The sequence below is a fragment of the Puma concolor genome, chromosome C2 (assembly GCF_028749965.1).
Source record: "Puma concolor isolate L17-30 chromosome C2, mPumCon1.1.hap2, whole genome shotgun sequence".
In the NCBI taxonomy this organism is placed as follows: domain Eukaryota; kingdom Metazoa; phylum Chordata; class Mammalia; order Carnivora; family Felidae; genus Puma; species Puma concolor.
The window spans coordinates 16350956-16366365 of NC_141675.1; the positions used below are offsets into that span (position 1 = coordinate 16350956).

General features: G+C 40.3%; 1 long non-coding RNA gene across 1 annotated transcript in view; it reads right to left on the reverse strand.

The window, feature by feature from the left end:
* Window positions 1-13932, reverse strand: part of LOC147577114 (uncharacterized) — a 39407-nt gene extending 25475 nt beyond the window's left edge. The window contains exons 1-2 of the long non-coding RNA XR_015255749.1: window positions 13847-13932; window positions 11065-11263 (exon numbers count right to left, since the gene is read on the reverse strand). This is a non-coding gene — a long non-coding RNA (uncharacterized LOC147577114). The remainder of the gene's footprint in view (window positions 1-11064; window positions 11264-13846) is intronic.
* Between the last annotated feature and the right edge of the window lie 1478 nt (window positions 13933-15410).

Here is a 15410-nt window from a genome sequence, read left to right on the forward strand (position 1 = left end):
AACTCATCAATCGTCTGGCATTTTTTCCAGATAGGGATCCAATCAATGCCATTCTAGCTATACCAGCCTTAGCAAACACCGAACAGATTACAAATTAATATCTATTAAGTCCTATGAGGCAATATATCACATCCACCCAATTTCATCTCCCCTGCTAAATGTATCTTTTGTTTAATGATGCAAATCTGATGGGGACATGGGATCAGGGTTCGTCAGCAGCCTATTGCAAGCAATGCACTAATGGAATTAGCTCTTCTGTAGGTTGGTAACTTCTGTAATAATGTTACCACAAGACAGAATGTGATGCAGAAATGGGCAGAGATGAATCACTTTATATGTCCACTGATTCTCCGGGCACTCTATCGACTCTGGGGAACTCTAAGTGCAATATCCAACAGAGTCCTAGGAAAAGAGAAGGTATTCTACCACCTAAAACCCTCTCTCCGACCCTGTGGTTCCTAAAGAAACTTCCACAAGTAGCAAAAATTGTCAACTCATGATCCACCATTTTTGGAAGACCTGCCTCCTCACACAAAAGCAGAATGTATGAAAAACCTTCATTAAGTTCACCCCACATACACACAAAATTTTCCCATGGTCTTAAAATAGCTGTCAAACTCCTCTGTACTCTTTTCTCCTACCACAAAATGAGACTAACATCCACTAACCTTAAAGGAATATTTCTAAAGTATGAATCAACAGAAGTGAGAAGTTATATATACGTGTTATTATAGAAATGTCTAAAATGATTAAGAAGGAATTTGTTTCAGCTTCACAACATCATGGAAAAGTTAGCAGAAATAAAATACTTCATGACATTTCTCAGAAAATAAAAGAGAAGAACATAAATTTCAGAGAAATAAGAAAGTGTCACCAAGAAAAATGCAGAGCAAAGATTGAAAATAGAACTTCTGAAACTTAAAAACAAACCTTTTGTATGCCTCGGTAACAGTAATGATAATATTCAAAATGATTAATAATAGAGCCAGTACTCAAATAATGTGAGTACAAGCAAGGCATTCATGGTTAATGTCACAATAATAGTAGAGTCACAACTTAATCTGGGATAGAAGGCTTTTTTTTTTTTTTTTTTTAAGAGTAAAGCCTATTAGGAAAACCGATCTTGCATCTTGTCAGGGCAATTGTGCTCTCTTTCTTCTCAGCTTCATTTATTGTAAACAATGGAAAAATGAAGCAGCATATTATTAGATTGTTTTCATTTTTCTTTGTTGAATTTTGTCTCCCCATGGCTAGTACATAATTTAATTCAAACCTTCACATAGACATAATTTTTAAGGCCTTCTTTTCCAAGTATATAGTTTCGGTTCCTTGGATGTCTGAACCAAATATTTGGACAACATTCTTAGGAAATTTAGTCATAGGTTTGAAATTGTGACCTACAGTCCACATCAGGCATGTAAACCATGACCTGTCTGCTCATATTTATCTAAGACGGCAGAATCGTCATCAATCACAGAGGATTATCTATTTTCTTCAAACAAGTTATGCAAGGTAGAATATACCCATTTTGCATGTGTAAAGATTCACATTGAATTTAGCATTCCCAAACCGAGAATATAGATTGTTGATCAGGTTCCTACTTTACACTTCAAGTAAATTTTCTCATCTCATCATAATCAAACTCCTCCCAAATGCAGGGATAGGCCTTGATTTCCAGGTTAAGAGCCGTCTTCTCTTCTTGGCAAAGTATGACTCTCTCTCTTTTTTTTAATTTTATTTCAGAGAGAGAGAGTGCAAGTGGGGAAGACAGTGGCGGGGGTGGGGGGAGGGAAAAGGGGGGGGGAGAGAGAGAGAGAGAGAGAGAGAGAGAGAGAGAGAGAGAGAATCCCAAGCAGGCTCCACACTCATCATGGAGACCGATGCAGGGCTCAATCCCACAACACTGGGATCATGACCTGAGCCAAAGTGAAGAGTTGAATACTCAACTGACTCAGCCACCCAGGTGCCCCTTGGCAAAATCTCTTTATCCTTGGTGAGAGGTTCTTAATGAGCTAACTTACATGTTTAGAGCTCTTGGGAAAAGAGGAAAAGAACATTTAAAGGTTAGAAGGCAATTCTTTGGCCTGGAATGACACAGATGGTAACTCCAATACACAAGAAGAAACGAAGAACCGGAAACGTAGGTAAATATGGAATGTTTTAAATGCATATTTTTTCACATTTCTTCCCTTAACTTCTCTAAAAGACATAAGGTTATATGAAGCAATAAATGTAACACTGTATTGTTAGATTGATAACAATAGATGTAATAAATGTAACAATAATAGCAGAAAGAAGGGGAAAGAATAGAGCCACATTGCAGTGAAGTTTCTGTATTTTACCAAAATTAAGTTAAAAAATAAAACTAAAAGTTAGTTCTTTGAAAAGTTCAATAAAATTGACAGATCCTAACTAGACTAAACAATAAAAAGTGGGTGGATAGAGGACATCAGCTACCACCTTCAGGTCAGAGAAGAAATCATAAGGTAAATTCAAAACATTTTCTATTGAATGAAAATAAAAACAGTACACCAAAATTTCTGGCACAAGGCTAAAGCAGTACTTACAGAGAGATTTACAGCTTTAAAGGCATATATCAGAAAAGAAAATTCTCCAATCAATAATCTATGCTTCTACTTTTTTTTTTTAATTTTTTTTAACATTTATTTATTTTTGAGACAGAGAGAGACAGAGCATGAGCAGGGGAGGGTCAGAGAGAGAGGGAGACACAGAATCCAAAACAGGCTCCAGGCTCTGAGCTGTCAGCCCAGAGCCCAACACGGGGCTCGAACTCACGGACCACGAGATCATGACCTGAGCTGAAGTCGGACACCCAACCAACTGAGCCACCCAGGCACCCCAGGTGCCCCTCTATGCTTCTACTTTAAGAGCCTAGTAAAAGAAGAGCAAACTAAACCTGACGTAAACAGAAGAAACAAAATAATAAAGGTTAGAACAGAAGTCAATAAAATAGAAAACAAAACGAAGAGGAAAAAGGCAATCTTGATCTTTCAAAAGATCAACAAGATTGACAAATCTTTAATTGAACTGAGGGAAAAAAGAGTGAAAATACAAGTTACCCAATTTAGGAATGAAGGAAGAAACATCACTACCAATGCTACAGAAACTGAAAAGATTTATGAAGAAAATTATAAACAGCTATGCCAAAAAATAAAACAAATGAGATGAAACAGACAGCTTCCTAGAAAATAATGAGCAACATGTTTAAATAGATATTACACAAAAAATAAACAAGTGGCCAATGCACATATGAAGGAAGATATGTTTAGTTTCATTGGTCATTTGGGAAATACAAATTAGTTAAAATACAAATTATTACAAACACAATTAAAGTCACAATGACATAGAACACCTACTAGAATGGCTCTAATCAGAAAGACAGTCCAAAGTGTAGGCAAAGATGTGGAGAAATTGGAACCCTTATTTATTGCTAGTGGGAAGGTAAAATGATACAGCCACTTTACAAAACATTTTGGCAGTTTCTTATGAAGTTAAATATAAACTTACCATATGATCCAGCAATTTCACTTTTTGGAACCCATCCAAGAGTAATGAAAACATATGTCCACACAAATATTTGTAAGTGAATGTTTTGTTTATAGCAGTATTACTCAAAATAGCCAAAACTGGAAACTATTCAAATGTTCACCAAGTGATGAGTAAATAAAAGTGGCACATCCATACAATGGAATACTGTTCAGCAATAAAAAAGGCACAAAGTAGTGATACATGCTACAGCTTAGATGAATCCCTAAATATTCTAATAACTAAAAGAAGCCTGATCCAAAAGAATGCATATTCTTTGATTTCATTTATATGAAATATCCAGAAAAGGTAAATTTGAAGAGAAATCATTAACATGCTTTCTTAGGTCAGGTGCGGAATAGAGGATTTTCTGAAAATGGTCAGAAGACATCGTGAGTACTGAAAATGTTCCAGAACTAGACTGTGTTCATATCATAGCAAATTTACACACACACACACACACACACACACACACACACACACACAACATACTGAATTGCACATTTACAATGGGGAAAATGGTACAGCATGTAAATTATCTCTCAATAAAGCTATATTTGTTTTAATGGCTAATAAATAATATGTAAAAGAAACACAAATGGCTCTGTTTGGATGAAAATGCCTGATTTCTTTATAAAGAATTATATATCAAAAGCATAATGAGATACAGTTTTTACAACTCAGGTTACTAAGATTAAAAAGCTTAGGGGCGCCTGGGTGGCGCAGTCAGTTAAGCGTCCGACTTCAGGCAGGTCACGATCTCGCGGTCCCTGAGTTCGAGCCCCGCGTCGGGCTCTGGGCTGATGGCTCGGAGCCTGGAGCCTGTTTCCGATTCTGTGTCTCCCTCTCTCTCTGCCCCTCCCCCGTTCATGCTCTGTCTCTCTCTGTCCCAAAAATAATAAATAAACGTTAAAAAAAAAAAAAAAAAGTTTATAACACACCCAACTGATAATGATATGGAGAATAGGCAGTCTTATTTATGGCTGGGAGGAATATTAATTTGGTATATCCTCTATGGAGAGCAATTTTGCTTTATCTATCAAAATTGAAAATTACATGTTCCTTGACTCAGTAATTACATTCCTACTCCCACTGATGCCAAGTGATGATGTACATTATATTTGGTACAAGCAAGAGATTGCAAACAATCCAAAAGTCCATCAATAGAAGACTGAGATAAATTGTAATAGAACCAATGAGTGGAATCTAATGCAGCTGTAGAAATAAACAGCTCTATTTGACCTATTAGGAAATGATCTGTACTCTTAGTGCTAAAAAGTAAAAGCAGAACGACGTGTAAACTGTATGTTACCATTGTGAGTATGAACAAATATAGTAATACATAGTAAAAACATTAAAGATATGTTCTGTGCTTGCTTGCTTTCTGGGAATAGAGGTGAGCTCCTTAAAAAATAGGGAAATGACAGAGGTTTATTTTCTCTGTCTACTTTTTTATACTTTTTCAGTTTTGATCATGTGCAAAATTCAAAAACAATACCATGTAAAGTATCTTTAAAAGAGGGCTCTGAAGCTGTAATCATCAAAACAGTATGGTATTTGCACAAAAACAGATACATAGACCAATGGAATAAAACTGAGAACCCAGAACTGGACCCACAAGTGTATGGCCTATTAATCTTTGACAAAGCAGGAGAGAGTATCCAATGGAAAAAAGACAGTCTCTTTAGCAAATGGGAGAACTGGACAGCAACATGCAGAAGAATGAAATTGGACTACTTTCTTATACCATACACAAAAATAAGCTCAAGATGGATAAAAGACCTAAATGTGAGACAGGTGACCATCAGAACCCTAGAGGAGAAAACAGGCAACAACCTCTCTGACCTCAGCTGTGGCAGCTTCTTACTCGGCATGTCTCTGAAGGCAAGGGAAATGAAAGCAAAAATGAACTACCGGGACCTCATCAAGATAAAAAGCTTCGGCACTGCAAAGGAAACAATCAGCAAAACTAAATGCCTTTAGTTTCAAACCAATGGAATGGGAGAAGATATTTGCAAATGACATATCAGACAAAGGGTTAGTATCCAAAATCTATAAAGAACTTCTCAAACTCAACACCCAAAAAACAGACAATCCAGTGAAGAAATGGGCAGAAGACGTGAACAGATACTTTTCCAAAGAAGACATCCAGATGGCCAACAGACACATGAAAAGGTGCTCAACATCACTCATCATCAGGGAAATAGAAATCAAAACCACACTGAGATACTACCTCATACTGGTCACAGTGGCTAAAGTTAACAACTCGGGAAACAACAGATGTTGGCAAGGATGTGGAGAAACGGGAACCCTCTTGCACTGCTGTTGGGAATGCAAACTAATGCAGCCAGTCTGGAAAACCGTGTGGAGGTTCCTCAAAAAAATTAAAAATAGAACTATCCGGGGGCGCCTGGGTGGCGCAGTCGGTTAAGCGTCCGACTTCAGCCAGGTCACGATCTTGCGGTCCGTGAGTTCGAGCCCCGCGTCGGGCTCTGGGCTGATGGCTCAGAGCCTGGAGCCTGTTTCCGATTCTGTGTCTCCCTCTCTCTCTGCCCCTCCCCCGTTCATGCTCTGTCTCTCTCTGTCCCAAAAATAAATAAACGTTGAAAAAAAAAAAATTTAAAAAAAAAAAAAAAATAGAACTATCCTAGGACCCAGCAATAGCACTACTAGGAATTTATCCAAAGGATACAGGAGTGCTGATTCATAGGGGCACATGTACCCCAATGTTTATAGCAATACTATCAACAATAGCCAAATTATGGAAAGAGCCCAAATGTCCATCAACTGATGAATGGATAAAGAAAATGTGGTTTATATATACAATGGAATACTACTAGGCAATGAGAAAGAATGAAATGCTGCCATTTGCAACAATGTGGATGGAACTGGAGGGTATTATGCTAAGTAAAAGTCAGAGAAAGACAGATATCATGTTTTCACTCATATGTGGAATTTGAGAAACTTAATAGAAGACCACGGGGGAAGGGAAGGGGAAAAAGTAGTTTCAAACAGAGAAAGGAAAACCATAAGAGACTTTTAAATACAGAGAACAAACTGAGGGTTGATGGGCAGGGGAGGAGGGGAAAATGGGTGATGGGCATTGAGGAGGGCACTTGTTGGAATGACGCTGGGTGTTGTATGTAAGCAATGAAATCATGGGAATCTACTTCCGAAGCCAAGAACACACTGTATACACTGTATGTTAGCTAATTTGACAATAAATTATAATAAAAAAAAGGGGGGGGGCTTTGAATAAGTGTAAGAGGGATATGGAGAGAGAGTACAGGGCTCATATTAAATGAAATGATCTTTCCATCTGATTATAGATATGAAACATTGAGACATTCATTAATACAATGGTTACAAATTCTTATTTGTCCCTAAAGCAATAACTACAAATTTGACTTTAAAATACTTATATTTGGGAGAAATTTCTATTTAATTGGAGGAATGTTAGTTAATTTGAAGTTGATTTTTTGCATAGTATAAACTGCTTTTAAAAAATTAAGCATGGCATTTTATTTTATTTTTTTTTTAATTTTTTTTTCAACGTTTATTTATTTTTGGGACAGAGAGAGACAGAGCATGAATGGGGGAGGGGCAGAGAGAGAGGGAGACACAGAATCGGAAACAGGCTCCAGACTCTGAGCCATCAGCCCAGAGCCCGACGCGGGGCTCGAACTCACGGACCGCGAGATCGTGACCTGGCTGAAGTCGGACGCTTAACCGACTGCGCCACCCAGGCGCCCCAAGCATGGCATTTTAAAGTAAATTTCCTTTTAAATTAAGGATTTATTCCTATGATTTTTAAAAAAAATCAGCCACTCAGAGTATTATTTGAAAATGCTGGAAGTTTAGACAATAATTATACTAAAGACTAAAAATGAGTCTTTGACACAAGCTTTGAGAGCAGAAATAAACGATTAATGGTAATTCAGCATACTTGAAGCAAGGATTTCCCCCTGGATAATCTCATATAGACATATGTTCCTTTTTGAACTTTATTACACAAATATTTCAAGGTCTCAAGCTTTTTTTGGTTGTCCTTTCTTTCTTGCCCAAAATGTTTTACTTTGCTATCCATGCTGCCCCTTCAATCAACTTTATCTCCTTGTAACTTGAACCTTTCTGATTAGCTTAACAAAACCTCCAACACGGCAATACTAACAAGCTGAAGAATGGCAGAGAAAATAAAATGCCAAAACTCACACAGAGTAGATGGGAAGAAAAGCTGGTATCATCATCTCTCGAAAGGGCCTTTTCTACCGCAGAACGTCCCCACTGTCTCCTAAAGATCGAAGACTAACCATTGACTCTGAGCCTCAAATGTTTTTCTCTTGTAAATACAGCCGAATTCACTTAGAATTTTCTCCCATGCCATTTAGCAAACATTAGTCAAGGGTCTGTATGTCAGAGATAGTCTACTTAGCATTAAAGATGGGAAAACAAATAAGATCCAGTCCCAAAGTGCCAGGAACTGAGAGTCCAATAGGGAAGTCAAACATGTACACACATGATTATAATAAACTGCTATTTGGGCAGTAACAGAAATGTGCACACAGTAGAGGGCATGCAAATAAGGTGATTAATTCTGGATGCAGAGGGAAGGTGCATGCATAGGGCTGATGATGTGCGAATAGGTTTTAAAAGATGAGTAGAAATAGGTTAGGTGCTCAGTGCAGAAAAGCACTCGCTGGCGGCAAGCAGGAAGCTGTGAAGCAGTATGATGTGTCAAGGGAAATGCCAAATAGTGATGCACTGACGAAAAATAAACATGCAGGGTGGTTACAATGGCAGCCATGGGAATGGGGGCCTAACCCCTCCTAGGTCCACTGTGCTAGCTTCTCTTCACTTACCTATGAAGCTGTGTGTTTCAGAGCCAGGAGAACTTTACAGAACTTAGGGAAATCCAGATGTTATATTGATATTTATAGGTAGCTTATAGGCTATAAATTAATATACCAACATCCCTTGCAGTATCGCCTGCCATGGCAAAGGGTGAAAACAACCTAGATGTTCATAATTTGGGGTCTGATTAAATAAATCATGACAGCTTCATAAAATCCAGTAGCATGCGGTTATTTTTTAAATTTTTTTAATGTTTATTTTTGAGAGAGGGAGAGAGACAGAGCGTGAGTGGGGGAGGGGCAGAGAGAGAGGGAAACATAGAATCTGAAGCAGGCTCCAGGCTCTGAGCTGTCAGCACAGAGCCCGATTCAGGGCCTGAACTCATGGACCGTGAGGTCATGACCTGAGCCGAAGTGGGATACCCAACCACCTGAGCCACCTAGGCACCCCATGCATGAAGTTATTTTTTAGAATAAGACTGTGTTACATGTATTCAAATGAATCTCACTCCAGTATATAATACCCAGTGGAAAAACAAAAAACAAGGGGCTGATCAGGCATCAAGCAAGGCACTTACTGTCTTTAAGTGGCTTCTGAAAATACATACACATTACTAGACTGTGATCTATTAAAAAAACAGCCCAGGAATTGATTCTCTCCCCCTACTCCCTTTCTTTCATCTGTGGAAATGAACAAGATTCTAAGTGGGACAGTGGGAGGAGAAGAGATAATGCAATCAAGAATTCATACTCAATTACAGATTGTCCCACAGAATTAACTATGGTCAACAAAAATACTCCATGTAACACTTCGGTCAGAGTTTGTACCAGCACACTGTTCTTTTGATCAACAAATAAAACCTTACTTTTACTTCTTCTGGGTATACGCACAACTGTGGTGGTGGTGGAGCCATGGGCAGGGGTCAAGGGGAATGTCAGGCTGGAAGACTGTATGTCTCCTGGAACACGGAGGCTCGGCCCTCCAAATACAAGAGTCTGACATCAGGGAATCAAGTGGTTCCATTTAACAAAAGCCTGATGCTAAAGGAGGGCAAAATGAATAGTGTGGACGTTTTTATAGATGCTGTAAGATTCTGCCGTACTGTGGATGTAGACTGCGTTACAATTATTCCTGTCTTGGCTAGTGTCGTTTTGAATTTTGTGCTAGCAAAACATCCTAAAATTTGGTATCTGTCATGTACCAAAAAGCTTGAGTCCACTGGGTAAAATCATCATCCTAGCTTTCAACACTAACGCTTTTAGACATTTGACCTATTCTAAATTAATCCTGAATCTAACTGTACATATCCATGGAAATAAGCTGAATTTAGGGAGGAAAAAAAATGTCTTACGGGTACAAGGGCAGGACCTGACCACATAATACCCAGAAGTAATTTGCAAGTGCACCAAGTTAATGTCCAGAGCTCTGTAGTCTGCTGTGAAGGAACCAAGAAAAGAAATATACTGTGCCCATCTCACTATACGCCATTTCATAAAACACAGCTGTAAATGCTATAAAGAGTTATGGGCCAAAACGGCATGGTCAGTTCCACCTATGCACTTTGAAGTTGGAGAGCTGGGCTCTGTAGATGTGTCGAGGAGAGGCAGTAACCGAGGACACGGCCTCCGCCTTGGCCTGACAAGGCTCTTCCCAGGCCCGTTGGGATGCCAGCTGCATCTGCCTACTCTTCAGCAGCAAGCCGCAGGTGAAGTTCCTCATTCTATAGACATCCTAGGTGCTAATGACCTCACTCTTTCTGATTAGTGACTTTCATTTCCAAGTTTCAGGGGACATATGGAATTTTTCCTGCTTTAACTCCTTTAAATAACAGTTCCTGCCTGAGGCTCCTGGGTGGCTCAGTCAGTTGAGCATCCAACTTCGGCTCAGGTCATGATCTCGCAGTTCGTGAGTTCGAAGGTCATGATCTTGCGGTTCGCGAGTTCGAGCCCCACGTCGGGCTCTGTGCTGACAGCTGGAACCTGGAGCTGCTTCAGATTCTGTGTCTCCCTCTCTCTCTGCCCCTCCCCTGCATGCACTCTGTCTTCCAAAAGTAAATAAACATCAAAAAAGAAAAAACAGTTCCTGCCCTAGTGGACTCCAGCATCCAGAAGGAGCCTAACACCACTCATTTGTCTGTTTGTACCTCCCTCCTTCTAACAGATTCCTCATTCTCATTATATAGTCCTCAGTTCACTCTCTGAACCAATTTCTGTTCAAGTCCTTAGCTGGAAGATTCAACTGGCCGCCTCGCAGAAGTCCAGTTCTTATCTCTTCTGAGGTTAGGTGTGATCTAAACTAGGAAATGTCAGGGCCTTTGTCTGGGTGACTTTAAGGTCATACACACTTGAGTCTTCCTGTGTAGATGATCTTTTTTTTTTAATTTTTTTTTTTTACATTTATTTATTTTTGAGAGACAGAGAGAGAGCACAAGTGGCGGGGGGGGGGCGGGGGGGCAGAAAGAGAAGGAGGCACAGAATCCGAAGCAGGCTCCAGGATCTAAGCTGTCAGCGCAGAGCCTGACACGGAGCTCAAAGCCACAAACTGCGAGATCATGACCTGAGCCAAAGTCAGACACTCAACCGACCGAGCCACCCAGGCGCCCCTAGATGATCTTTTTATATTTGTTCAACACTGTAGGCCATACAAGGACATGAAATACCATCATACCTTGAGCTTCTCCTTTGCTGTTTAAGCTTTAAACTTGTGATCATCCTCATATCTCAGCCCAAACGGTTTATGAAGACAAACTTCAAACACAAAAGGGGACTTTAGATGACTCCTTCTGATGAAGTTCCCTGGAAAGCAGTCTCTGAGACAAAGACTAGCTTGTGGGGTGTTTATTACAGAATGCTTTTGGAATCAGCACCTGTGGAAGGGGAAGGAAGGAACAAGATTGGACAATGGGAGAGGCTGGGCTGTGATGCAGTCCCAGCAAAGGGCTCAGTCAATTCAACCTGGTGGGAACTCAGGAACTGGAAGAGCCCTGAGAGTTGTTCTGACTTGGGGCAAGTGGACAGAGCCTTCACACTCCTGCCCCTGTTAGTCACCGAAGAGGACAGACCACTGAGGGACTGGGGGAAGAAGTCCTTGATTACCAAAGGGAAGGCTGGGCAGCAGTATGGCGTCTAAAATGGGACCATTTGGGACCCTTCCCTTTTCCTCATCTATTTCATCTGTTTCCTACCTCTGTTGCTTTGTCTCTTCTGGTTATAGACTTTCACACGTGCCTCTGCACCCTTCATGTCTGGCAAGTCTCCGCCAACCCCTCTCCCACATACATCCTGCCTATGGCTTCTTGGACCTTGGCACCCTGGCACAGTGGCTTTGCTCACAATCTCAGCTTTGCCATCCTCGGATTCTTTTCCTTTCTTGGGACCTCAGAATAGCCCCCTGTTAAAAGGGAAATTAGGTTGTGGGTTTTGTGGATCATCTAATTCAGAGTGTGCAAGGTAAAATACCTCCTCCACTGAGAAAACAATTCTTTCAGTCATTGAAAATAGGTTACTTCTTTCACTAAATTCAGGGGTTAGACAGAGTAAGGAAGGCAGGAAAAGATCCCTTATAGATTTTTAAGGTTCTTGGTACATAGCTCACACCAAGAGACTTACAATTTGGGGGTTCTGAATATCAAATATTCCAAGAGTGAAGCATAATTTTGGGACAATCCTGAAAATCTGAAAGATAAATTAGAGAGGATGATTAACCAAGGAGAGAGAATTTACTCTAAGCCCAGGCAAAGAAAACCTCCAGAAACGTATCTTTTCTTTTGAAAGGTCACCTGCTACTCTCTGTTACTATTTATCCTCAAATTTACTAAGATAGGTTCAATGTTTCAGCAAATATAATCATCTAGGAAAATGATATGGCCAACAGCTAGTTATGCAGCACCCCATGCACTAGTTAGAAAGGGGTATAAACTTGGCTCTGTTGGATTCAACACGGCATCAGTCTAGAAGTCAGAGATGAACTACTATTATTAAGACTTAATTGTAAATCCAGGAGACAAAGCTACTCATATTAAAATGCAATAAACTGGAGGCATTTTGTGTAATAGCAAACACTTTACAGGCAGCAGTAGCATTGAACTATCAGGGCAAGTCCAAGAACTCATGATCATGGTGATAATCTTAAATCATCAAAAAAAAAAAAATCATGATTTTTATTCATGCTGTTTAACAGAGAAAAAAAAAACAGAATGTTTTGTTTTCAATCCCTATTTGGATGGGTTAAAAGAAAAGAAAATTTAAAACAAGACACAGAGACAACTCTTCAAGGACAACTGGAAAACTGAATTGTGGGTACAGGCTAGGTGAAATATCCTGGGGTATGAGCCAAAATGTGTGCCAGTTACTAGATGGACAAAGGTCTACTGCTCCCAAAGGAGATTCACTCTGAAGCCAGAAAGGCTGTGGCATCCAGTCCTGCTGCAGGTAAAATGAAAGAGAGCTCACATGTGACTGCCTGGTCCTTGAGCTCTATTCAGAAACGCCCTCTTGCAGTAACACAGGAGTGTCCAGACAGCCCCCAAGTTGACCAGGCACTGACAAAGAAGACGAGAACCACGGACGGTCGTGCACTTGCTGGACAGGAATCAGTAGCCACATCTAGATCATGAAGCAGGCTTCTCAAACTACCTGAAATTTTGGGGGGAAATGGTGTGACCAGGGATGAGAAGGATCCCCCTATTTACAAACCCCATTCCTCATTCTCAAATTTACTCTCCGCTCAGATGCTTTTCCAAGGTCTCCTGGGCCATTGTGCTACCTCAGGGAAGCTCCCCTTCCCACCTCCAGCAAGGAGAATGGCCCTGGGAAATTAGGGTTACTGTGATTCTGCAAAGGTACTATTTGAATTGCTTTAATCTGCACTGATTTTCCAGCACTAACAAATGCCTCTCCAGAGTACACATCTACACTGACAAGGACAGGCTCCCAAGCCAAAAAAGGTATTGTTCCTCTTATTCACAGGACGACTTTCTATTACCCTTTTGAATCGACACTCTGATTGCAATCCCCACTGCCACAATCACAGTTCAGGCCGCTACCGGCTTTTGTTGGAATCAATGCTCAGCCTCCATCCCTGGTGAAAATTCTTTATGGGTTTCCCAATGCCTTCTAAATAAAACCCAAACTCACTTATAGGACATGAGAGGCTTTCCCTTGAGTCTGTGTTATAACTGTGCACTTACTTACATGTTGGTTTCACCATTTACTTGTGAATATCTTTGGAAAAATGGCCATGCCTTTATTCCTTTTAGTCTTAATGCCCTAGCTCCTGAAACACTGAGCAGCAGCCTGAATTCATGCCCACAGAACAACTGGCAATCAGTCCAAGGTTCTCTGAATCCGTGGGCAAGGTGCTGAGCCTTAGGGTATAACATGGTACATTTTAGCCTCCAGAGAGACAGCAAGTGACAACCTCACTGTAAAATGCCATGGCATTTACCTACCTTACAGGCTTCTTGCAAGGACGTAATGGGATCATGCGTGTAAAGGTCCTAGGTCACTGCTGGCACATGGTATTTATTCAGTCACTTCTCTTCTCTTGGCCTCAGTTTATAATCTGTAAAATTAAAAAATTAAACTAGGTGATTGCTAATGTCCCTTCTATCTCATAATGAGAGATTTTAGCACACGATTATCAGTCATTGATAGGGAAAAGAATGAAAATCAGTCAAGATAGAGAAAAGCTGGACAACGCAACAAAGTTTATATAAATACTGTGAGGAGGTACGTAACCTGAGTGCCATATGCAGAATCCCACACCCAACGCCTGCAGAGAATACATTCAAGTGCGTGTGAAAAACATACCAAAACCAACCCTATGTTGGGTTAAAAATAGTATTATACACAGCAACAGAAACTGAAAGAAATATGGCCACATGCAGCAAGATAGATGAGTCCTTTAGACATTAACCTAATGAAAAAAAAAAAAAAAAAAAGCCAGAGGGATGCCTGAGTGGCTCAGTCGGTTAAGCATCCTGAGCATCCGACTGGCTCAGGTCATGATCTCACGGTTTGTGAGTTGGAGCCCCGCATCGGGCTCTGTGCTTACAGCTCAAAGCCAGGAGCCTGCTTCGGATTCTGTGTCTCCCTCTCTCTCGGCCCCTCCCCCACTTGCACTCTGTTTCTCCCTCTTTCAAAAATAAACATTAAAAAAAAATTTTTAAGCTAGATATTTACATAAAGCTAAAAACAAACAAACAAACAAAACAGGCAAAATAGGTCCAATGGCATCAGAGGTCAGGATCGTGGTTACTGGGAAAAGTGGGCAATAAGGAAGGTTTCTGGGGTTCTATTTCTTGATCTGGATAGTGGTTAAATGGATATGTTCACTTTGCGTTAATTCAAGGGGTACACTGATGATGATGCCATCAGTAGAAGTTTATCAATGACACCAAAAAGAAAAAAAAAAAAGTGTGACTAACATGCCCAGCTAGAAAGTGGTGAACCTGAGATTTGAATCAGGTGCACAGGGCCTCACCCTCCTCCAGGTGTCTACAAGGGCCTTTGCGTGAACAGCAAGCTCCGCTGTTTGTACCTCAGCCCTGTACATTTTCTGAAAGCTCTTCTCAGCTTCTCAGGCTCTCCTCCACTACTATAGAAGGCCCCTGTCTCAAGGAGAAAGAAGGCATCAGTTTGGGATTCATGTCCCTATGCCCTCTTTCCATTCAGGATTTTGTCTCTTTATGACTTCTCTGAAAAATAACGGACTTGGCGATTGCCTGTTCTTTACGGCCAACAAATTATTTTGTCAATATATCATCTAGTCCGAAGGTTCCTGCAACAAGGAATTCTACCATCACAAGAAGTGACACGAAAACTTACTCCATCTTTTCGCCAAGAGTTATTTCATTTATTTTTTACATTATTCAACAAATACTCATTGGACACCCTGTGCAACAGAGGCACAATTCTAGGATAGATGCAGTGTTGAATAACTTATGGTATTTGCATCAACAAAATTAAACTAATAATGCGTCTTCCTCGCTAAGATTAGATAATGTACCACAC